This window comes from Pongo pygmaeus, chromosome 10 (genome assembly GCF_028885625.2).
Source record: "Pongo pygmaeus isolate AG05252 chromosome 10, NHGRI_mPonPyg2-v2.0_pri, whole genome shotgun sequence".
NCBI lineage: Eukaryota > Metazoa > Chordata > Mammalia > Primates > Hominidae > Pongo > Pongo pygmaeus.
The window spans coordinates 91,752,248-91,778,173 of NC_072383.2; the positions used below are offsets into that span (position 1 = coordinate 91,752,248).

A 25,926-nucleotide genomic window follows, 5' to 3' on the forward strand; every position below is an offset into this window, starting at 1 on the left:
AACTCAAAGGCCTATAGTAGCTGTACAGGTTATTTGATAGAAAGAAGACTGGCAGGTGGAGGCTAGGGAGAAGAGCAAAGAATAGAGCCATTTAGAGAGGGCAGATACTCAGCTCAAGTGGGCTGTTGCCAACTGGTACATGTGGCCCAATATGCCAGATTTGTTTTAATATATTTTTTAAGTCGACTATTCAGGTTTTCATGAGTTACCACTCTTTATTTTAATTGTGGTAAAATATACATATTTTAATTGTGGTAAAACATACATAACATAAAAACTTACAATCTAACGATTTTTATGTGTCCAGCTGAGAAGTGTTAAATACAATCACATTGCCATGCAACAATAATTCCCCCTCTTCCCCCCCATCCCTGGCATCCACCATTCCATTTTCTGTTTCTGATTTTAACTGATTTAAAAAGAAATCAGGTCAGGCACAGTGGCTCATGCCTGTAATCCTAGCACTTTGGGAGGCCGAGGTGGGAGGACCACTTGAGCCAAGGGGTTTGAGACCAGCTTGGGCAACACAGCAGACCCCATCTCTACAAAAAAAAATTAATAATAAATTAAAATTGGGTGTAGTGTCATGTGCCTATAGTCCTAACTGCTTTGGAAGCTAAGGCAGGAGGATGACTTGAGGCCAGGATATCAAAGCTGCTGCAGTGAGCCATAATCTTATCACAGCACTCCAGAAGAAAGAAAGTGGAATCATACAGAATGTGTCTTTTTATGACTGGCTTATTTCACTCTGTGTAATGTCCTCAAGACTCATTCATGTTGTAGCATGTGTCTGAATTTCCTTTTTTTTTTTTGAGACAGGGTCTCTCACTCTGTCACCCAGGCTGGAGTGCACTAGCACAATCTCAACTCACTGCAGCCTCGACTTCCGGGATTTTGACAATCCTCCCACCTCAGCCTCCCAAGTAGCTGGGACCGTAGGTATGCTCCATCACTCCTGGCTAATTTTCACATTTTTGGTAGAGACGGTGTTTTACCATGTTGCCTAGGTTGGTCTCCAACTCCTGACTTCAAGTGATCCACCTGCCTCAGCCTCCCAAAGTGCTGAAGTTACAGGCATGAGCCACCATGCCCAGCCTCCATCTTTTTAAGGCTGAATAATATTTTATTGTATATATAGTCCACACTTTTTTCCATTCATCCATCAATAGACACTTGGTTGCTTCTACCTTTGGCTGTGTGAATGATGCTGCTACCAGTATGAGTATACAAATAATGTATCTTTTTTTTTATTTTGAGACAGAGTTTCACTCTTGTTACCCAGGATGGAGTGCAATGGAACGATCTCAGCTCACAGCAACTTCCGCCTCCCGGGTTCAAGCGATTCTCCTGCCTCAGTCTCCCAAGTAGCTGGGATTATAGGCATGTGCCACCACGCCCAGCTAATTTTGTATTTTTAGTAGAGATGGGGTTTCTCCATGTTGGTCAGGCTGGTCTCGATCTCCCAACCTCAGGTGATCCACCCACCTCGGCCTCCCAAAGTGCTGGGATTGCAGAAGTGAGCCACCGTGCCTGGTGAAGTATACAAATAATATATCTTTTGAGTTCCTGCTTTCAATTCTTTTGGGCGTATATCCAGAAGTGGAATTGTTGGATCCTGTGGTGATTCTATTTTTACTTTTTTTTTTTAGGAACCACCATACTGTTTTCCATAGCAGCTGCACCATTTCACATTAATACTAACAGTACACAGCATTCCAATTTTTCCACATCCTCACCAGCATTTGTTGTTTTTTGTTCTTTTGATAATACCCATCCTAGTGGGTATGAGGCAGTAGTATCTCATTGTGGTTTTGATTTGTATTTCTCTAATGATTAGTGATGTCAAGCATATTTTGATGTGCTTGTTGGCCATTTTTAAAATTAGATTGTTTTACTATTGTTGAGTCCATTTTTAAATGATGAACACTAGTTTAAATTTTATAAAAACCAAAACAAACAAACAAAAAATGGCCAGGTGCAGTGGCTCACATCTGTAATCCTAGCACTTCAGGAGGCTGAAGTGGGCAGATCGTTTGAGTTCAGGAGTTTGAGACCAGCCTGAGCGACATGGGAAAACCTCATCTCTACAAAAAAATACAAAAATTAGGCAATTTAGTGGCACGCGCCTGTAGTCCCAGCTACTCAGCAGGCTGAGGTGGGAGAATCACTTGAGCCCAGGAGGCAGAGGTTGCAGTGAGCAGAGATCATGCCACTGCACTCCAGCCTGGGTTACAGAGCAAGACCCTGTCTCAAACAACAACAAAAAACAAACAAAAAAACCACCGTAACACTATATGGATAAAATACATGCTTTCGGGCAGTATATGGCCCGGAGACCTCCATTTGGTGACCTCATCTAGGCCCAACAAACTCATCTTCCAAACAAGGAAACCAAAGCCTAGATCATAAAGCCAACGGTTGCACATGGCTATCTGATATCTGAGCCAGCATTAGATCTGAGGTCCTCTAGTGCACAAGGCATTGAGACATTTCTTAGAACACTCACCAGAGCCAAAGTGTCTGATTTGTAAGGAGTTGCAATTTGCTAAAAATTCATAACTGGGCTTAATGACTTGTGGGTGAAAGTGCAAAAGTCAGGCAAGGCGCAGTGGCTTGTGCCTATAGTCCCAGCACTTTGGGAAGTTGAGTGGGTGGATCACTTGAGCTCAGGAGTTTGAGACCAGCCTAGGCAACATGATGAAACCCCATCTCTACCAAAAATACAAAAAATTAGCTGGACATGATGGCACGTGTCACAGCTACTCAGGATACTGAGGCAAGAGGATCGCTTGAGCCCAGGAGGTCGAGCCTTCAGTGAGCCATGCTGGCGCCACTGCCCTCCAGCCTGGGCGACAGAGACCCTGTCTCAAGAAAAAAAAAAGAAAGAAAGAAAGAAGGAAAGAAAATGCAAAATGCAGCAGCACAAGAGAGAGTCAGGAACTTTCTGAAAGGAACTCTCTCTGGCAGCTGCTTCAATCTTCTTTCTCTAGAGGTAGTAAGAGGGGGCTGGAGATCTATTCATTATCTTTTAACAATGGACAAAGAGAAGCCTGTCTGCTGCATTAGTCATTGCTTGGAGGTCCCCGACTTCTGCTTCCACTACTGCTCTCTACCCCCAAAGTGACTTCTCTTTGATGCTATTTATAAAATGGAATGTGACTCTCCAGCTAAGCAGGGCCGGGGGCTTGGGGCGGGGGGGACATGAGTGGGATATTAAAGCCGTATTTCTGCTTGGGTCTGGTATGTGGCTTCTCAAGAGTACATGTGGCAATGAGAAACTGGAATGATTGTTATTTGGGGTATAGCTCTCTCGGGAGGAAAACTGAGCAACTTTCTTGAGAAGGAATAGTGAACATGTGAAGGTGTCCAATTTAGAAAAGGGGATGGGTTTCCTCTTTCTGGGAAAGACTCACCCCTGACTTGTGGATTACTAAGGAATGGAGTATTTCTGCCTCTAACTTGCTGTGCATCCTAAAGTGAGTTCCTGTACTTCCTTCTACCTCAATTTCTCTCTTCATAATATTGAGGAAAAGTTACATAAATGCAGGGTTTCCTGCCTTGCTGACTGTGGCACTTAATCACACTAAATAGACATAAGTCGCATATCCATGCCATCCTGCCTTGACTGGTGTCTTCTGCTCAACTGGCCCCTTGACCAACTTCAGCTGCCTTTGGTAGTTCAAGAATTGAGAGTTTGAGGAGACTTAAGAGCAACTGTAATAAACTGAGGGACCTCATTCAAACTCGTTTGTTGCTAAAGACCGTCTTAAAATTTCTGTTCACCTGGAGCAAACCATCAGCCAGCAACTCCCAAATCTGATCATATTTGATGTCGCTGTGAGAAGTGCCACTCCCCACTTCCATCATGACTGGAGGCTAGGAATGTGCAGGGGAATGTCTAAAGGGGTAGTTGATATTTGAAAATGCATTTGGGGGATCTGGGCCGGGTGCGGTAGCTCACGCCTGTAATCCCAGCACTTTGGGAGGCCGAGGTGGGTGGATCACGAGGTCAGGAGTTCGAGACCAGCCTGGCCAACATGGTGAAACCCCATCTCTACTAAAAATACAAAAATTAGCTGGGCGTAGAGGCACGCGCCTGTAATCCCAGATACTTGGGAGGCTGAGGCAGGAGAATCGCTTGAACCCAGGAGGCGGAGGTTGCAGTGAGCCGAGATTGCGCCATTGCACTCCAGCCTGGTGATGGGGCGAGACTGTATCTCAAAAAAGAAAATGCATTTGGGGGATCCTCAGAAAAAGCTACTAATTACACCGAATGGCTGGCAACCAGCTGTGTTATCCACATTCTAGGGTTGAGTATCATGACACAACCATAGTTTAAGACCATCTGGGCTGGGTACAGTGCCTCACGCCTGTTCTCCCAGCACTTTGGGAGGCCAAGGCAGAAGGATCACTTGAGTCTAGGAGTTGGAGACCAGCCTGGGCAATGTAGGGAGATTCCAGCTCTACAAAAAATAAAAACAAATTAGCTGGGCATAGTGGCGTACGCCTGTAGTCGAGAGGCCGAGATGAGTTTGAAGACCAGCCTGGGCAATATAGTGAGATCAAGATGGGATCATAGGCTGTACCTGTCATCGCACCACAGCACTCCAGCCTGGGCAACAGAGCAAGACCCTGTTTCAAGAAAAAAACAAGACCATTTGAGTGATGCCTTTTATACCAGGGCTGGAACTTGTGATGCTCAGTTGTCTACTTCTTTAACCTCCAAATTCCATAGTATAAACTCAGGAGAGTAGGTTTAACAAATGTTTGACATAGGTAGTAAATGGCCCAGTGTGGAGCACCACTTATTGAAGAAGTGTGCCCAGGTTTGTGAGTGCATTAATATACATTGCCTGATAACATTATATGCTATCTGGATTTAGCCAGAAATGAGGCGTTATTATAATCTCCTATAATCCCCTTTTCAGGGCAAAGGCCATGTCTTACTCATTTTTGTATTCCCAGCACATATAATAGTACAAGGCCTGGCCCAGAGTAGAGCCTCTCAACCCCTGATTAACTCCTAATCATCCTGCAGTTCATTCACTCAAGTTTGAATGCTGATTGAGTACACATGTGCGCAAGGCAGTGTCCTGGGAACTGGGGGACAGCAGCACAGGACAGCGAGGTCCCTCCCTCAGGGCACTTGCAGCCTAGAGGAGCTTCACCTCCTGCAGGAAGCTTCCCTTTCCCCCCATCCCTCCTGGATGCTCCCCGAAGACCCTGCACCTATCCCAAAACCACACTTACTATACGGCACTATAATTACCTGTATGGATTTCATTAGTACAGGGCTGTGAATTATTAATCCTTGGAACCTCAGAGTCTAGAACGAAGCACAATTCTCTGTAGATGCTACTCAAATGCTCATTAATCACTGAATCCACACTTCCCTTCTGGCTTCCAAGACAGGAAAAGGAGGCTCAGAGCGGAATATGCAATGCTGCTCTCTTGGCTTATTCCTCATGCTAACCAGCTGCTTCGTAACTGCCCGCTTACTAACCTGGTTGCCCCACTAGAGTGTAAGTTCCCCAAGACCGAGGGCCATACCTTATTTACTGTTGTATCCCAACATGCAGCACAAGCAGGTGCTCCATAAATGTTTGTTACATCATTGAATAAACAAGGGAATTATGAATAAAATGAAAGAGGCTTAGATATAAAAACGATGCCCAGTCATACTTATAATGATAGAGCCCTAAAGAGTAAAATAAGACTATTCTGTTTTTGTTTTTGTTTTTGTTTTTGAGACAGGGTCTTGCTCTGCAGCCAGGCTGGAGTGCAGTGGTACAATCATGGCTCATTTTAGCCTCGATCTCCTGGGCTCAGGTGATCCTCTCACCTCAGCCTCCTGAGTAGCTGGGACTACAGACGTGCACTACCACGCCCAGCAAATTAATTTTTCTGGTAGAGACGGGATCTCACTGTGTAGCCCAGGCTGGTCTTGAACTGCTGGGCTTAATCCTCCTGCCTCTGACTCCCCAAATGCTGGGATTACAGACATGAGCCACCAAACCCAGTCTATTCTGATATTTCTAACCTGTTATTGGAGACCCATTAGGTTTGCTCCTTACTTAGAACAAAACCTAATCACCCAGGCACGGTGGCTCACACCTGTAATCCCAGCACTTTGGGAGGCCGAGGCGGGCAGATCACCTGAGGTCGGGAGTTCGAGACCAGCCTGACCAACATGGAGAAACCCCATCTCTACTAAAAATGCAAAATTAGCCTGGCATGGTGGTGCATACCTGTAATCCCACCTACTCCGGAGGCTGAGGCAGGAGAATCGCTTGAACCCGGGAGGCAGAAGTTGCAGTGAGCTGAGATGGTGCCATTGCACGCCAGCCTGGGCAACAGGAGCAAAACTCCATCTCAGAACAAACAGACACACAAAACAGCCTAACCCAAGATAGATAGAAATCTGTCAACAGTTGAACTATTATGGTTTCTATTATCGGATCATGCAATGAAAACACTTTAACCCTTCTTCACTTAACCAACTCACTCAATTAATATAGGTCTCTGTTTCCTCTCTAAAACACACTGACCTGTCACCAGACACCCACTGAAGGGATGCAGCGGGAAGGGTCTTGATTTGCATGTCTGAGTGCTTCTGTTCCTATCTGCTGAACTGTATGCTTTCCAGTTCCAGTGGAGATTGTGCCCACTCCCATTGATGTCCATTGTTATTATCATTTTATAATTTAATTAAATATTACATAAGTGATGAAATAGGAATGCAAAACAAGAGTTGTTATTTTTGTAAAAATTAAGTTGAATGTTTTGGGGAAAGTTGATAGAATAAATCATTAAAAATATTGTCATACAGGTGCAAGCTAATCAACTCTAAAAGTTTAGGCCAGAAAAGCCTGCTAAGATTCTGCCCTCAAAACCAGAAAATGTAAGTCGGGCACGGTGGCTCACACCTGTAATCTCAGCACTTTGGGAGGTCAAGGTGGGCAGATCACTTGGGGTCAGGAATTCAAGACCGGCCTGGCCAACATGGCAAAACCCCGTCTCTACTAAAAATACAAAAATTAGCTGGGCGTGGTGGTGGACACCTTTAATCCTAGCTACTCGGGAGGCTGAAGTGGGAGAGTCACATGAACCTGAGAGGCAGAAGTTGCAGTGAGCTCCAGCCTAGGTGATAAAGCGAGACTCAGTCTCAAAAAAAAATAAACAAATAAAATAAATTTTAAAAAATTGAGAAATGTGGATAATATTTTATGAAAATAGTTTGTGCAAAAAAAGACAGAGTCGAACCTGAATCAGCAGCTCCATCTTGAAAGGCAAAGCCTTGAGGCCTAAACCAAAAATAGACAAATGAATCTATAGTATATGCTGCTGTGAACTGTATAAAAATATTTAAGGCTTATAGGTATCATATCATATCTTTTTTTTTTTTTTTTTTGTCTCACTCTGTCACCCAGGCTGGAGTGCAGTGGCACAATATCAGCTCTCTGCAACCTCCACATCCTGGGCCCAAGTGATCCTCCCACCACAGCCTCCCCTGTAGCTGGGACTACAGGCATGCGCCACCATGCCCAGCTAATTGTGTGTGTGTGTGTGTGTGTGTGTGTGTGTGTGTGTGTGTGTGTGTGTGTGTGTAGACATGGGGGTTTCACCATGTTGTCCAGGCTGGTCTCAAACTTCTGGACTGAAGCAGTCCTCCAGCCTGGCCTCCCAAAGTGCTGGAATTACAGGCATGAGCCACTGTGCCCAGCCTGTCATATCATTCTTTATGATTATAAACATGTCCAGAGTTTTTTTCAGTTTACTAATTCACTGGTTCCTGGTCTATGGATCTGGCAGATTTTCTGCTGTACATTGGATTATTCAGAGGCTCCATCTGAAAATGGTATCTCTCCAGGAAGGTCCCTGTAATTCCATCCTCCTGGCCCCCTACTAATTAGAGTGATATAGGATGGCCATAGCTACATTTCCATCTTGCCATTTTCTCTAATGTCACGTCCTGAATAAAGTAGGAGAGTCTAACCAACTGTAAGCCATTTAGATATCCATCATCATATCTTCCTAAAAGGAAATTTTACTTTAAAATTATAGTAAAAACAAGAAACTCTTTTCTGAAACAGAAGCCCTCTCTGGAGAGCTTATTTTCAGAATGGTAAAATGGGGAACTAACTTAAGTATCTTCTGAGAGCAGATGCTTTCATATCTAATTTTCTGTAATCTTTGCAAACATTCTGTGAGTTCAAAATCACTGGCCCCATTTTATAGATGAGGAAACTGAGCCCCAGAGAGGTTAAGCAAGGTCACACAGCCAGTACCAGAGAGGTGGCATGTGACTTATTGGTGAGCCAATATACTTCCCAAGTCACCCAATTACATCTGATGATTTGCCCCAAATGTGATATCCCAGTGTTTTTCAGAAGTAAAGTAGTATGGTGGCTATGTATTATGTTTCTAAAGTTCCAGCTACTTCAAAGGGATTGCCCTTATTTCATTATTGGCATGTGTCCAAACTGAGCAGCTCCCCTGCCCTCCTTCGACACTGGCTGAGGATGGATGCAGAGGCCCTATAGAAAGCCCTTGTGCTATGCTATGCTATGCTATGCTATGCTATGCTCCAGTTATTCTAGAAATTCTCCAGGCTATCCCCCACCCCTCTACTTTCAACTCTCTCTCTGTCTCTGTATCTGTCTCTGTCCCTCTTTGTCCTTTCTCTCTCTGTTATGGGTTAGTTTCTCCCCAAAAGATATTGAAATTCTGTGACTATGACCTTATTTGGAAATAAGTCCTTGCAAGTGATCATGTTAAAATGTTAAAATGGGTCCTGGCCAGGTGTGGTGGCTCACGCCTATAATCCCAGCACTTTGGGAGGTCGAGGTTGACGGATCACTTGAAGTCAGGAGTTTGAGACCAGCCTGGCCAACATGATGAAACAACATCTCTACTAAAAATACAAAAATTAGCCAGGCGCAGTGGCACATGCCTGTAATCCTAGCTACTTGGGAGGCTGAGGTAAGAGGACAGCTTGAGCCTGGGAAGCAGAGGTTGCAGTGAGCCAAGATTGCGCCATTTGCACTCCTGGGTTACAGAGTGAGACCCTGTCTCAAAGAGATAGACAAGAGGGAAGATGATGTTAGGACACAGGGAGGGAGGATGCCACCTACAAGCCAAAGATACCAGAAGCCAGGATGGAAGCAGGGAAGAGATTCTCCCTCACAGCCCTTAGAAGGAACCAACCTCTGCAGACACCTCAATTTTGTATTCTTTTTTTTTTTGAGATGGGGTCTCGCTCTATCACCCAGGCAGAAGTGCACTGGTGCGATCTTGGCTCACTGCAACCTCCACCTCCTGGGTTCAAGCGATTCTCCTACCTCGGCCTCCCGAGTAGCTGGGATTACAGGCATGCACCACCAAGCCCTGCTAATTTTTTGTATTTTTAATAGAGACGGAGTTTCACCGTGTTGGCCAGGCTAGTTTTGAACTCCTGAACTCAAGTGATCCGCCCGCCTCGGCATCCCAAAGTGTTAGGATTACAGGCGTGAGCCACCGCACCCAGCCAGGGAAGAGCACTTTAATGAATCTAACTTCCTTGGGAATCCCCAAATTTAATTGTGCCCTTATCAGCGATGTTCATTTTGTTAATGTAAAAGAAATATATACACCCTGCAGAAAATATAGAAATTAGAGGAACTATAAAGAGTAAAAGGCCGGGTGAGGTGGCTCACACCTGTAATCCCAGCAATTTGGGAGGCGAAGGCAGGCAGATCATCTAAGGTCAGGAGTTCAAGACCAGCCTGGTCAACATGGCAAAACCCTGTCTCCACTAAAAATACAAAAATTAGCTAGGTGTGGTGGCACACGCCTATAAGCGCAGTTACTCGGAAAGCCGAAGTAGGAGAACCGCTTGAACCCAGGGGTCGTAGGTTGTAGTGAGCTGGGATCACACCACTGCACTCCAGCCTGGGCTACAGAGTGAGACTTCATCTCAAAAAGAAATAAAATAAAATAAAATGAGAGTAAAATTTAATAACAGTAAATCAATCATGTAGCGAGAACTATTGTGAATATTCTGGAGTATTTCCTTCTTGTCTTTTTTTGTATGAGCACACACACACACACACACATACACACACATAAATTCATATACTCAGCAACCTCTGCAGTGTCTGAAACATCTGTGTGCTCAATAAAGTTCAAAGAATAAATGAATGAAGAAAATTTTATTTTTACACATAGTCAAACTTACGTACAGTAGGATATTCATTTTTTAAAATCTTACTCAACACATTATGTGTATTTTTCTATGTGTTATATAGATTTTTAAAGCATTTTTTATGAAAGCATAAGTGCTATAGAATAATGCTGACCTAAACGAACATCCAGTACATAACCCTACATTTGTATCTCTGAAGATTCCCTTAGGCTAAATTCTTTTTTTTTTTTTTTTTTGGCGAAATGGAGATTTACTCTTGTTGCCCAGGCTGGAGTGCAATGGCACGATCTTGGCTCACAGCAACCTCCGCCTCCCAGGTTCAAGTGATTCTCCTGTCTCAGCCTCCTGAGTAGCTGGAATTACAGGCATATGCTACCATGCCCGGCTAATTTTGTATTTTTAGTAGAGATGGGATTTCACCATGTTACCCAGGCTGATCTCGAACTCCTGACCTCAGGTGATCCGCCCGCCTCTGCCTCCCAAAGTGCTGGGATTACAGGCATGAGCCACTGCACCCACCAACCCTTAGGCTAAATTCTTAGCCATGAAATTAATACGTGAAAAAGAATAAACTATTTAAGGTCCTTAGTGTCATTCAATGTTCACAAATGTCCCAAATTGAAGTGATATTTCACATTAAAACCCAAGCAAGCCTTTGCAAGCTCCCTGGCAGCCCATAGGCACAGATTCTCCATCTGTGGGGTGATCCTCTTATATAGACTGTAGCTCCATTATCCCTTCAGACCAGGGATAACCCTCCTTCTCCAGCATCTTTAGATCATCCCTGGAATGACCTGAGCTGGATTAAGCTCCAGCTCAGCTGCCCTGGTCCTCCACAAAGGCTCAAAGGAGAGATCTAACTTTTGGTGTTACATTCCATTTATTTATTTATTTATTTATTTATTTATTTATTTATTTATTTTTAAATCAATTAATTTTTCTTTTTGAGACGAAGTCTTGCTCTGTTGCCCAGGCTGGAGTACAACAGCATGATCTCAGCTCACTGCAACCTCCACCTCCCGGGTTCAACCGATTGTCCTGCCTCAGCCTCCCAAGTAGCTAGGACTACAGGCGCTCACCACCACGCCCAACTAATTTTTGTATTTTTAGTAGAAATGAGGTTTCATCATGTTGGCCATGCTGGTCTTGAACTCCTGACCTCAGGTGACCCACCTGCCTCAGCCTCCCAAAGTGTTAGGATTATAGGCATAAGCCACTGTGCCCGGCCTTGCATTCCATTTAATTCTCACTTCAGCATGTCTTTAATATCTTTCTACTTTCTCTAGCCATATCTATTCCAAAGAAATTCTGTGTCACGAGCTATTTCTTTTTTTATTAGGTTTTTTTTTTCATATTGTGTGCAGTGTGAGATGGAATTTAAGTGGGTGGCTTTGTCCTTCCTTGAAACATAACTTGTACCAAAAATAACATCATTTGAATTGTGTGTCTTTGGTAACAACATGACATATGCCACCACAAGTACATTCATCCAATATGTGCATGTTACAGGGCTATGCACTGCAAAGTCTTGTTTGCTTGTTTGTTTGTTTTTTGAGATGGAGTCTCGCTCTGTCGCCCAGGCTGGAGTGCAGTGGCGCAATCTTGGCTCACTGCAACCTCCTCCTCCTGGGTTCGTGCCATTCTCCTGCCTCAGCCTCCTTAGTAGCTGGGACTACAGGTGTCCGCCACCACGCCCGGCTAATTTTTGTATTTTTAGTAGAGACAGGGTTTCACCATATTGACCAGGCTGGTCTCAAACTCCTGACCTTGTGATCTGCCCGCCTCGGCCTCCCAAAGTGCTGGGATTACAGGCGTGAGCCCCCGTGCCCAGCTTGTTTGTTTTTTAATAACTAAAACTCTGCCTTTCGGAATTCAGATTCACCATATAACATCTTCACCCTAATGTTACTCCCCTGGAAGCCTTTCCTGACCATCCTTTTCCCGTTTGCAACACCCTTTCCTCCTATGCTTAATTCTTTTCATAGAAGTTATCACCACCTCATCTATTATATATTTTACTCATTTGTCTTGCTAACTATTTGTCTCACCCACTAGACGCATAACCATGACAGAGCTGTTCATTCATTCATTCACTGTGTATGTAGTGAACACCTACAGGTGCCAGGAATGTGCTAAGCATGAGAGTATGGCTGCTTTCCAGCAGCTTACAATTAGAAATACCAAACAGCTAAACAAAGATCAGAGTGTAATCTTTTTTTTTTTTTTTTGACATAGGGTCTTGTTCTGTTGCCCAGGCTGGAATGCAGTGGCACAATCTCGGCTCACTGCAGCTTCAACCTTTCAAGCTCAAGTGATCCTCCCACCTCAGCCTCCCAAATAGATGGGACCACAGGGATGCGTCACTACACCTGGCTAATTGTTTATTTTTAGTAGAGATGAAGTCTCACTATGTTGCCCAGGCTGGTCTTGAACTCCTGGGCTCAAGGGATCAACCCACCTTGGCCTCCCAAAGTGCTGGGATTACAGGTGTGAGCCACTGCGCCTGGCCTCAGAGTGTAATCTTTCAACACTAAAATAAGTGGGGCAGGACAAGTTAGGTTTCCAGAGGAAGAGAAGAGCTCAGACTGTATCAAATGAGGGTCAAGCTATAGGAAGTAGGTGAGAGTTAAAGGCAGGTCGGAATTTGAGGTAGAAACATTTGGCTCATCCCATAAGCAGGGCAGATTTGTGAGCAGGAGAATGGCATGATAAAAAATGATTTATTTAGATTAAGCCACAGTGGCTGACACCTGTAATCCCAACACTTTGGAAGGCCGAGGCAAGCAGATCAATGGAGGTCAGGAGTTTGAGACCAGCCTGGCCAACATGGTGAAAACCCATCTCTACTAAAAATACAAAAATTAGCTGGGCGTGGTGGCACGTTCCTGCAATCCCAGCTACTTAGGAGGCTGAGGCAGGAGAATCGCTTGAACCCGGGACGCAGAGGTTGCAGTGAGCTGAGATCGCGCCACTGCACTCCAGCCTGGGCAACAGAGCAAAACTCTGTCTCAAAAAAAAAAAAACGAAAAAAAAGAGAATGGATGAAATCTAGTCCGAGAGTCAATTTGGCCCTGAGATGGGGAAACACTAAAGGAAGGTGATAAATAAGAATGGACAAAGAGGATGGAGGCTGGCACTCTGTCAAAACACATTCACCTCAAAGCAGGCAATTCTCAAAATAAGATGTTTAAGATCATCAGCCATTAAAGAGGGCCTCGTTAGTGGGTTACAGGAGACTGAGTTTTGCTGCCTGAATTGGGAGAGAAGGAGTGAGAGATACAAAAAAGCAGAGGGTAAAGTCAGCTTGGTTATTCTATGCGAAGTTAAACCCATTTAAAGAGCCCAGATGAAGAGGAAAAAAAAAATGAGAGGAGGGGAAAAAATGAGAATCGCTATTTTAGACAAATCCCATATGGGTTATACTCTTAATTTACTTAAGCCAGATGGCTAGGCTGGGGACCAACTAATTTATTACCATCCTGCCATTCAGAGCCAGAGCCTTCCTTAGGTTCCTAAGCAACTCTGAGGGGGAAATGTCAGATTGCATGAAATTTCCTGATTAGGTCACATGACCCAAGCACAGCCCACTGAAAATGATTCGAATCCTCCAAATTGCATATTCCAGATCACAGCTGTCAGCTCTGCCCTCTCCTGCTTGTGGCAGATGCACGGGCCTTCCTCTCTTTGCAGGCAGTATGGTGGCAGTTCTAGGAATAAGAAACACCAAAATAAAGGCTGGGGGAGGACTGACAAAAAAAACTTTAGAATTTGGCATTTCAGATTCTCCCTTTGTACCATGTACATCCCAAAATTTTCTATAAAAGAAGGAAAGTAGCAAAGTGTTTTTAAAAGGAGCATTTAAACTACTGTGGTAATTAAGCAGCAATCTCTGAGTCAGCAAATCCCAACCAGCAAACTGAGTAACATTTGAGATAACATGAGAGGATTAAAAAAGTAGGGACACTAGACAGGTGCAGCGGCTGAGGCTGGTAATCTCACCACTTTGAGAGGCTGAGGAAGGAGGATCGCTTGAGCCCAGGAGTTTGAGACCAGCCTGGGCAATATGGCAAAACCCTATCTCTACAAAAAAATACAAAAAGTTAGCTAGGCGTTGTGGTGTGCACCTGTAGTCCTAGCTACTCAGGAGGCTGAGGTAGAAGGATCATTTGTGCCCAGGAGGTTGAGGCTGCAGTGAGCCAAGATCACACCACTGCACTCCAGCCTGGCCAACATGGTGATACCCCATCTCTACTAAAACTACAAAAATTAGCTGGGTGTGGTGGCGGGCGCCTGTAATCCCAGCTACTCGGGAGGCTGAGGCAGGAAAATCGGTTGAACCCAGGAGGCAGAGGTTGCAGTGAGCCAAGATGGCGCCATTGCTCTCCAGCCTGGGCAGCAAGAGCAAAACATCTTCTCAACAACAAATTAAAAAAAAAAATTGGGAAAAAATAAGCAGCTAGGCTGGTTTATGATCTGAAGAGGAAAGCATAATGAGATAACAAAAGCAACAAGGAACATGTTTTAAGATGGAGTCATTATGTACCAAGCCATGTAGAAATTATTGTTTCCCACATTTTATATTATGGATGAGAAAACTGAGGATTTCTAAAGGACTTAAGTTAGGTCTCACCGCTAGTAAGTACCACTGTTAGGGATCAATTCTATTCATTCGTCAGAGAGTAAGAAAATGATTGGCCAGAAAAAGTGAAGGGCAGGCCGGGCATGGTGGCTCACACCTGTAATCCCAGCACTTTGGGAGGCCGAGGTGGGTAGATCACCTGAGGTCAGGAGTTCAAGACCAGCCTGGTCAACATGATGAAACCCCGTCTCTACTAAAAATACAAAAATTAGCCAGACATGGTGGCGGGCATCTGTAATCCCAGCTACTCAGGAGGCTGAGGCAGAAGAATTGTTTGGACCCGGGAGGCGGAGGTTGCAGTGAGTCAAGATCACACCACTGGACTCCAGCCTGGGCAAGTCTATCTCAAAAAAAAAAAAAAAAAAAAAAAAAAAGTGAAGGGCAGCAGGCTGCAAATGCCAAAATGAGAGCATAACTAGTGGTTCCTGGGGCCTGTCTATGAGCAGAGGTAGCTAGAAAGCTAACAGAACAGTGACTGCCAAATGCAGAATGGAGCATGTTCCAAATTCAACAGGGATTGAATCCTGGAACAGAAAAAGGATATTAGTGAAATCTGAATAAAATCTGAGGTTTAGTTAATAGTAATGTACCAATGTTGGCTTCTTGGTGGTGACAAATGTACCATTGTCATGTGAGATGTGGGTAAGGGACACAGGGGAACTCTCTGTACTCTCCTGCAACTTTTCTGTAAATCTAAAATTATTCTAAAATTAAAAGTTTTAAATAAATTTAAATGAAATTAAAAGTTTATTTTTAAATTATTTAAGAGAAGAGAGTATTGGTGGCATGTTTATAAATATTCTTCAGAAGAGTAACATTTTAAATGGCAATGGCGAGGGTAACGCTGCATTTTTGTAGCCAGTCATATTTCTTGGCAGACAAGATGACTAATGACAATCACAAGGACTAACATTATTGAATGCCTATAATATTTCAGCTTCCACCCTAAGGATGTTACATGCATGCCCACGTCATCTTCAAGATTATTTTCCCAATTTATAGATGAGAAAAGTTTTTAGAATAGTGCCTGGAATCTGGCAGGTGCTCAAAAATTAGATCTTTTTTGTTTTTTTAACAGAGGCTAAGAAATGTACCCAGCTTTTGAACAAGAGTCACAATTCAAGTCCAAACCCTAAAAGGTTTTTTTTTTTTTCCTTGTGATGGAGTCTCGCTCTGTCACCCAGGCTGGAGTGCAATGACATGATCTCAGCTCCCTGCAACCTCTGCCTCCTGGGTTCAAGCAATTCTCCAGCCTTAGCCTCCTGAGTAGCTGGAACTACAGGTGCCCGCCACCACGCCCAGCTAACTTTTATATTTATATTTTTTAGTAGAGATGGGGTTTCACCATGTTGGCCAGGCTGGTCTCAATCTCCTGACCTCAAGTGATCCGCCCACCTGGTCCTCCCAAAGTCCTGGGATTACAAGTGTGAGCCACCGTGCCCAGTCCCTTCAAGGCTTTTAAATCTCAGCCTTGCCACTTATTAACTCTATGAACTTGGGCAAATTTCAAAGCCAAAACAAAGCTAACTGATATCATAGAATGGATTTTAAAAGTATGTTGAAAGTTGCATAATATCAACCTAAATTTACAAACAGACAAATTATTTATGAAATGTTTCAAAATTGTCAAATTGAATAACTGGAAAATAATCAGGCTGTATAGTTCTGCATTGAAATCAATAAAAATAGGGCTCAAAATAACAGTTCTGAAGAATCCTTGGGCACATCTCTGCATATAAGAACCAAACAAGAGACAACTAAGGAAATTGTTAACTCCTGGTAACTACCAGAGCCTCGAGGAAAAACGTGTTTTCAGCTCTCCTCTGGGGACAAATGACCATAGCTCACTGGGCCAGACAGGGTCCATAATGAGATTTTCTCAAGAGGGGAAGGTGGTAAGGGCAAATTATAAAGATACACCTGGCTGGGTGCAGTGGCTCATACCTGTAATCCCAACACTTTGGGAGGCCAAGGGAGGCAGATCACTTGAGGTCAGGAGTTCAAAACCAGCCTGGCCAACATGGAGAAACCCCATCTCTACTAAACAATATATAAATATAAAAATTAGCCAGGCATGGTGGCATACGCCTGTGATCCCAGCTACTCAGGAGGCTGAGGCGGGAGAATCGCTTGAACCCGGGAGGCAGAGGTTGCAGTGAGCCGAGATCATGCCACTGCACTCCAGCCTGGGCAACAGAACATGACTTTGCCTCAAAAAATAAAATAAAATAAAGATGGGCCTTCCGATGACTGACAGTCATCTCTACTAAAAAAAAAAAAAAAAAAAAAAAAAAATCCTTTCGTAGTTCATAAGCATGATGATTGTGTTCACACGCATGTGTGAAACGTACCACCACAAATCTTGTTACAACGTTGGTACATTACCTGACTGGCATGAAAAAAAAAAGGAATGAGAGAGAAATCCCTGAGTCACACCTCTGTTCACACATCTGTTCATTTTAAACTAGATCTTGGCCTCAACTGTTACAGCAAAAGGGAGGTCGCAGCAGAAAAACTAAAGTTTTTTTGGCTTCCAGGTAGGCAGGAATCCAGATTCAAGCAATATAAAGACTATTGAGGGAGGGTTTCAAGAACTAACTTTAGAGGGCTACCACATCATTAACCATACCCATCCCTGTCAACCTTGGTACAAAGATGGGGGTGCTGAAATCCAGTTCACACCTTGCTGATACAAAGCTGCTTAGAGCCTGAGAAGGCTGAAGCCCTCTTCCAAAACATCTGCCCAGACCTCCAGCCATTCTAATTAACACAAAAGCAAGAAACATGCCTCACCCTTCCCCATCCCCATACCCCCCTAAAATATGACACCCTTGCACATCTTGATCCAAAATAGATTGCATAAACAATAACAAAACCCTAAGCCTGGAGTCACATATTTATTTTTTTTAACAAATACTTGTTCAGCCCCTGCCAAGACCAGCTTGGTCGGGGAGACCCTAACCCAGCAGCGCTAGAGGAATTAAAGACACACACACAGAAATATAGAGGTGTAAAGTGGGAAATCAGGGATCTCACAGCCTTCAGAGCTGACAACCCCAAACAGAGATTTACCCACAAATTTAGTAACAGCAAACCAGTCATTAGCATTGTTTCTATAGATATTCGATTAATTAAAAGTATCCCTTATGGGAAACGGATTAACTATAAGTATCCCTTATGGGAAACGAAGGGATGGGCCTAATTAAAGGAATAGGTTGGGCTAGTTAACTGCAGTAGGAGCATGTCCTTAAGGCACAGATCGCTTGTGCTATTGTCTGTGGCTTAAGAATGCCTTTAAGCAGTTTTCCACCCTGGGCGGGCCAGGTGTTCCTTGTCCTCATTCCAGTAAACCCACAACTTTCCAGCGCGGGCGTTATGGCCATCAGGAACATGTCATAGTGCTGCAGAGGTTTTGTTTATGGCCAGTTTTGGGGCCAGTTTATGGCCAGATTTTGGGGGGCTTGTCCCCAACAAGCCCCTACTCTGTGCCCTGGCCCATTTTCTTCTCCCTGGATCCCTGGGACTGCCTTTAATCTCCCTATTCCACCCTTGCTTGCCCTTCAGGTCTCCAGTTCATAATCTATTTACTGTTCCTTCTCCAGGGCCCCACCTTCTGGTGTGCAGATCTGCCATCCCTTTTCTCCAACATGGATTATTGTTCTACACTCCTCTCTGCCCCAGGCTTTACCTCTTTCCTCCTGGCTTAATTTCATCACCCTTAATCTCTTCACTGTTCAGCCCTTCTTGCAGCTCTTTCCCAGTCTCCTGCCACTAATATCTGATCTCAACCAACTCACACAACAGCCCCTGAATACAGTAAACGGGGCTGAAAGAATGTAATTCATTTGCCTGTGCTAATCCCACGAGTGAGTGGTCCTATTCAACAAATTCTGTAAATTAGTAATGGTAACAATAATAGCTGGCACTTGAAATTGAGCTGATGGACAGGTTGCAGTTATTAGTAATGATTAAGTCTAAGGATTGACTTTGGGTGTGAGTGGCATGAGGCATGGAAGGGTGCAAGGCCATTTGAAGAGGGGAAACCTGAGAACACTAAGACTAGATACTGTATTGAAGAAAAATCATCTCTAACGATAAAACAATCATCAAGGATGACAGGAACCACGTGGGTGAGAGGAAGCTTGAAGGAATGAGGGCGTGTGTGGGAAGGAGAAGGTGTTAGAGGACCGCAACACGGTGGGGTAGAGTTTGATGATGTGACAGTCAGAGGTGGTAGTGGGAGCTACGGAGTGGGAGGGAAAATGGCCTGGACACAGGAATGAGAACACTCACCCCATTTGCAGGCCTGTGGTCTGAGGAGTGTGGGAGAGAAAACGGCCATCAACAGCAAGGGGAGCAATGTGCTCAAGAGAACCAGGTCTAGCAAGCAGGCAAAGAGAGCATTCAGAGAAGTGAGGAAGTGAGGTTTTTGAAAGAATATAGCTGAGGTCCCTGTGGAAGAGGTGCAGAAGTTGGGGAGTGGGCCGGTGCAGTGGCTGACGCCCGTAATGCCAGCACTTTGGGAAGCCGAGGAAGGGGGATCAAATGAGGTCAGGAGTTCAAGACCAGCCTGGCCAACATAGTGAAACCACGTCTCTACTAAAAATGCAAAAATTAGACGGGCGTGGTGGTGCGCACCTGTAGTCCCAGCTACTCCGGAGACTGAAGCAGGAGAATCATTTGAACGTGGGAGGTGGAGGTTGCAGTGAGCCGAGATCACACCACTGCACTCTAGCCTGGGTGACAGAGCAAGACTTTGTCTCAAAAAAATAAAAATTAAAAAAGTTTTTTTTAAAAAGAAGAAGTTGGAGAAGGGTAAGACATGGGATCAGAAAAGGGGATATCCAAGGCCATGTGGATATCAGAGTCTAAAGGATGAGTGATGACCTGGGAAACTGGGCTGACATAAACAGGGAGGAACAGGAAGGACATGATGGGATTAGTCCCAGGATCCCAGAGCAGATTGCAGTGGCACAGCTGTGAGTTCGGGGGGCAGGATAGTAAGGGTTTTCAGGAACATGAGGAGTTCTTGCCCACTGCAAATTAATAATCTGTTGGGGGAGCCCCATATACATGACAGAACCACACATCCCAGATGCCTTTGGAAATTGCAGATATGGAAACCTACAGGAGAGGGACCCAAATCCAACAGGGAGGGTCATAAAACACTTCGAGGGAGAGAGAGAGAATAACAGAATTCCATAAAATGATTGCAACCACTAGAAAAAAAATTTTTTTTTTTTTGAGATAGAGTCTCACTCTGTTGCCCAGGCTGGAGTGCAGTGGCATGATCTTGGCTCACTGCAACCTCCACCTCCCGGGTTCAAGCGATTCTCCTGCCTCAGCCTCCCAAGTAGCTGGGACTGTAGGCATGTGCCAGCAAGCCTGGCTAATTTTTTTTGTATTTTTAATAGAGATAGGGTTTCACCATATTGGCCAGGCTGCTCTCAGACTCCTGACCTCGTGATCCGCCGGCCTCGGCCTCCCAAAGTGCTGAGATTACAGGTGTGAGCCACCGCGCCCAGCTGGAAAATAATTGAGATGCTTCTCCTATGGCAATGAGTCTTTGTATAAATGAACCATAAGTTGAAAAAAGTTGTATAATATTTTATATTCACATTGTTTGAATAGTCTTTAGTCTTGTCAGAGTGAAATGTATTGCATTTGGCTAGAGAACTTTGCAAGATTTACACAGCACGAGGTGAGTATATTACCTTTAATGTAAGTTGTAAAATTCTAAATAGATGTAGGTTAGAGATTTTCTAAGATTCTAATTCTTTCCCTATCCCTTTAGTACCTGAAATCTCTGAAATTAACTCCAGTATTTGGGGTGATGGCTAGAGATAGAAAATTAAATTGATGGAACCTTTCCTGACTCCCTTATCTAAATTAGCTAAACTACCTTTATGTCAACATGTGCTGATTGCCTGAAATGTATCTCAGATAATCCTCATAACAACAAGCAAGGTAATAATTTCTATTTTATAAACAAGAAATCTAATGTTCAGAGAGCCAAGATAAGTTGCTCCCACAGCTAGTGAACAGCTGAAGCGGGACTCATGATTGTCTGTTAACTGCCCTTTCCTGTAGACCATAATGCAATCACATTTTCAGCGTTGTTAAAATGCAAAAAAAAAAAAAAAGGCCGGGGCGCGGTGGCTCACGCCTGTAATCCCAGCACTTTGGGAGGCCGAGGCGGGCGGATCACAAGGTCAGGAGATCGAGACCATACTGGCTAACACGGTGAAACCCCGTCTCTACTAAAAATACAAAAAAATTAGCCGGGCGTGGTGGTAGGCACCTGTAGTCCCAGCTACTCGGGAGGCTGAGGCAGGAGAGGGCGTGAACCCAGGAGGCAGAGCTTGCTGTGAGCGAAGATGGCGCCACTGCACTCCAGCCTGGGCGACAAAGCCAGACTCCATCTCCAAAAAAAAAAGCTATTGTGTTGTCCATGCTAGATGGTAATTCACTTACCTCTGCTAGTAGTTTCAAGGGAGAATACTAATTGATTAGACCTTAAAGCCTTTTATATGGTCATTGATAACATAAAACAAATTAAAATAGAATGTGGGAGAATCCCCCTAGGGAATTCTAAAGATTACAAGCTAGTTTTCCAAGACGAAATTGGCTTGTGTTTAGTAGAAGCAATAGATTGGAGACAGACCGATAGATTTGGACAGCCAGAAAGTCCAAATGGGACCACTCATTATATCATAACCAGACAGGTAGTGTTGAAAGCAGGCTCAATCTACAGAGCATCCTCATTTCATTTTATTTTATTTTGAGACAGAGTCTTGCTCTGTCACCCAGACAGGAATGCAGTGGTGCAATCATGGCTCACTGCAGCCTCAACCTCCTGGGCTCAAGCAATCCTCCCACCACAGCCTCCCAAGTAGCTGGCCCTCATTTTTACAAACAAATAAAAAGGCATCTGTCAACCCACATAGATGGACTACTATTCAAATGTAGAGCATTTACTCATCTTAAAACAAATCTGTGGCTGGTTGTAGCGGCTCACACCTGTAATCCCAGCACATAGGGAGGCTGTGGCAGGAAGATCGCCCAGGAGTTCAAGACCGACCTGAGCAACAAAGTGAGACACCAACTCTATAGAACATTAAAAAATCAGCCAGGCATGGTAGTGCACTCCTGCAGTCCCAGCTACTCAGGAGGCTGAGGTGGGAGGATTGCTTTGGCCCATAAAGTCGAGGCTGCAGTGAGCGGTGATTATACCACTGCACTCCCAGGGCAACACTTTCTCAAAAAGTGAGACTCTTTCTCAAAAAAAAAAAAAAAAAAAAGAAAAGAAAAAAAAGGAAAAGAAAAGAAAAAGAAATGGATTTAGATTCAGGATCAGAATCCTGGGTTTACCATTATTAGCTGTGCAACCTTGGGTTACTTAACCTTGGGTTCCTCATTACCTTACCTATAAATTGGGTATAATATTGGCACTCACCTCACAGGGGTGCTGTAAGAATTAAATGGATTAATGTTTGTAAAGTTGTTAGCATAGGCCTGGCTCATAGTAAACCTTTCATAAACGTTCACTATTATAATTATCCCTGGTTCTTAGACTTTTTTTTTCTTTGTTTCTTTTTTTTTTGAGACAGGCTCTTGCTATGTTGCCCAGGCTGGTCTTAAATGCCTGGGCTCAAGCAATACTCCTGCCTCTCGGCCTCCCAATGTACTGGGATTACAGGTTTGAGCCACCTCACCTAGCTGGTTCTTAGACTTTCAAACTTCCAAAATCAGTGTTTAAAAGAAGAATTAGGAAATCAATGTGGGTTTGTCTTCTTTGCTTTTTTGTTTTTTTTAACTTTTCCCAAATCAAAACAGTTTTTAAAAGCCAGTACTTTCTATAATAACCAATATTTCATAGAAAAAAATATTTTAATAACACAAAATTTAAGCAGAAGATAATGTCAAAATAAATGACTTCCATTATTACATTTAGCTTTGAGAGAAACTTAAAATTTTTTTTTTTAGAGATGGGGTCTCATTCTGTCATCCAGGGTGGAGTACAGTGGTACAATCCTAGCTCACTGCAGCCTCGAACTCCAGGGCTCAAGCAATCCTCTAGCGTCAGCCCCCCACGTAGCAGGGACTAGAGGCCGTGCCACTACACGTGGTAATGAGAGACATTTTTTATGTTATGCATATTTTTCTCAGTTCTCCTTGGAATAGTAAGCATATTTTTTGTTCACTGTATTTGAAGACGACTTAGTCATATTTTCCAACACCCTTACATGTATAGTTTTTACTAATTAGTAGTTAAATGTTTTTAATTTTTAAAAAACTAATCATGGACTATAGACAGTAGTGTTTGTAAACTGCGAATGAAAGAACAGGATCATAAGGTCAGTTACTGGCTTTGCACATTGCAAATAACAGACAAAAAGAGAAATATTTTTCTGTAAGACACTGGAAAAAAATAAAAGTGGAGTTAAAACCTATTCTTTGGACAAGAAACTTGGCATTCCTACTTTTACTGTGATAGAGGAGTCCCTAAAAGCAGTTGAAGTGAAAATGAAATTCCCAAGCACCCACGTGCCAACTCATTTGTGGAAGAGCAAAGAATCTAATTAACTCGAAGCAAGACCTGAAAAGGGACAGAATGCTCAGGAAAACTACATGAACTGCCCAAACTATTGATTGAGCAATTTGCAATCATTTCTAGTTTAAAAACAAATAGTTTGGGTAAATGAATGAATATTCCTATTGCATTATTTATTTAATATTGCTATTGCATTACTTCTTGCAAAGTTTTCCAAGGAATTTCATAGTTCTCAGGCATATATATATATACATATATGTATATATACATAGATGCGTATATATACATCTATGTATATATGCGTATATATACGCATCTATGTATATATGCGTATATATACGCATCTATGTATATATGCGTATATATACGCATCTATGTATATATGCGTATATATACATATATGTGGATATATACACATATATGTATACATATATGTGGATATACATATGTATACATATATGTGGATATACATATGTATACATATATGCATATGTGTGTATATATACACATCTATACATATATGTATAGATTGTATATACACATCTATACATATATGTATAGATTGTATATACACATCTATACATATATGTATAGATTGTATATACACATATATACATATATGTATAGATTGTATATATACATATATGTATAGATATGTATATATATACGTATATATGTATATATATACGTATATATATACATATATATATATTTTTTTTAAAGACAGAGTTTCACTCCTTTTGCCCACAATGGAGTATAATGGCACGATCTTGGCTAACTGCTGCCTCCCACTTTCAGGTTCAAGAGATTCTTCTGCCTCAGCCTCCCGAGTAGCTGGGATTACAGGCGCCAGCCACCACGCCCAGCTAATGTTTGTATTTTTAGTAGAGACAGGGTTTCACCGTGTTGGTCAGGCTGGTCTTGAACTCCTGACCTCAGGTGATCCACCTGCCTTGGCCTCCCAAAGTGCTGGGATTACAGGCATGAGCCACGGCGCCCAGCCATCAGGCATATATTTAACAAGTATATAATAATAATAAAATTAAACTACCACTTAATGAGAGCTTACTATGTGCCTTGCCCTGTGCCGTTATCTCATTTCATCATCACAGCCATTCTTAGTGATAAGGGAATATTGTTATAATGTCCATTTCAAAGATAAGGAAACTGAGACTTATACAAGTTAAATAATCTGCTCAAAGTTTACACAGGTGGAACCAGAACACAAACCCAGACTGGCTAACTCCAGAAGTCTTACTCTTTTGTTTGTTTGTTTGTCTGTTCATTTTGAGACAGGGTCTGGCTCTGTCACCCAGGCTGGAGTGCAGTGGCGTGATCTTGGCTCACTGCAACCTTTGTCTCCTGACTCAAGGGGTTCTCATCTCCCAAGTAGCTGAAACTACAGGTGGACACCACCACACCCGGCTAATTTTTTGTATTTTTTGTAGAACTGGAGCTTCACCATGTTGGCCAGGCTGGTCTCGAACTCCTGACCTCAAGTGATCCACATGCCTCAGCTTCCCAAAGTGCTGGAACTACAGGTGTGAGCCACCACACCTGGCCCGCTAATTTACTCTTGACCAGTGTGCCACACTACCATCCTAGGCCCTATTTTATCATTTGTATTTTTTCTTTATATATATATATTTTAAAAATTATAAATAGAGATGGGGGCCTCACCATGTTGGCCAGGCTGGTCTGGAACTCCTGACCTCAGGTGATCCGCCCGCCTCAGCCTCCCAAAGTGGTGCTGGGATTACAGGCATAAGCCACCATACACAGCTGATATTTTACCTTTTTTTTTTTTTTTTTGAGACAGAGTTCCGCTCTTGTTGCCCAGGCTGAAATGCAATGGCATGATCTCGGCTCACTGCACCCTCTGCCTCACAAGTTCAAGTGATTCTCCTGTCTCAGCCTCCTGAGTAGCTGGGATTACAGGCATATGCCACCACGACCAGCTAACTTTGTATTTTTAGTAGAGAGAGGGTTTCTCCATGTCAGTCAGGCCGGTCTCGAACTCCTGACCTCAGGTGATCCATCCACCTCGGCCTCCCAAAGTGCTGGGATTACAGGCGTGAGCTACCGTGCCTGGCCGATATTTTACTATTTTTAAAAGTTAAGGAGAGGTCAGGTGTAGTGGCTCACACCTGTTATCCTGGTACTTTGGGAGGCTGAGGCAGGAGGATCGCTTGTGGCCAGCAGTTTGAGACCAGCCTGGGCAAGATAGAGAGACCCTGTCTCTACAAAAAAAAAAAAAAAAAAAAAGTTAAGGAGAAAATAAAATGCTTCAGCCGGGTGCAGTGGCTCACTCCTGTAATCCCAGCACCTTGGGAGGCTGAGGCTGGTGGATCACCTAAGGTCAGGAGTTTGAGACCAGCCTGGCCAACATGGTGAAACCCCGTCTCTACTAAAAATACAAAATTAGCCAGGTGTGGTGGGCGTGCCTGTAATCCCAGCTACTCAGGAGGCTGAGACAGAAGAATCACTTGAACCCAGGAGGCGGAGGTTGCAGTGAGCTGAGATCGCGCCATTGCACTCCTGCCTGGGCAA

The 25,926-nt window shown here is 43.5% G+C and overlaps 1 non-coding gene across 1 annotated transcript; it reads left to right on the forward strand.

Moving 5' to 3' along the window:
• The first annotated feature begins 17,116 nt into the window (after positions 1-17,116).
• LOC129011101 (small nucleolar RNA U13) lies at positions 17,117-17,217 on the forward strand. Its single transcript, XR_008493225.1, has one exon. It is a non-coding gene; the product is annotated as a small nucleolar RNA U13 (small nucleolar RNA).
• Positions 17,218-25,926: the final 8,709 nt, after the last annotated feature.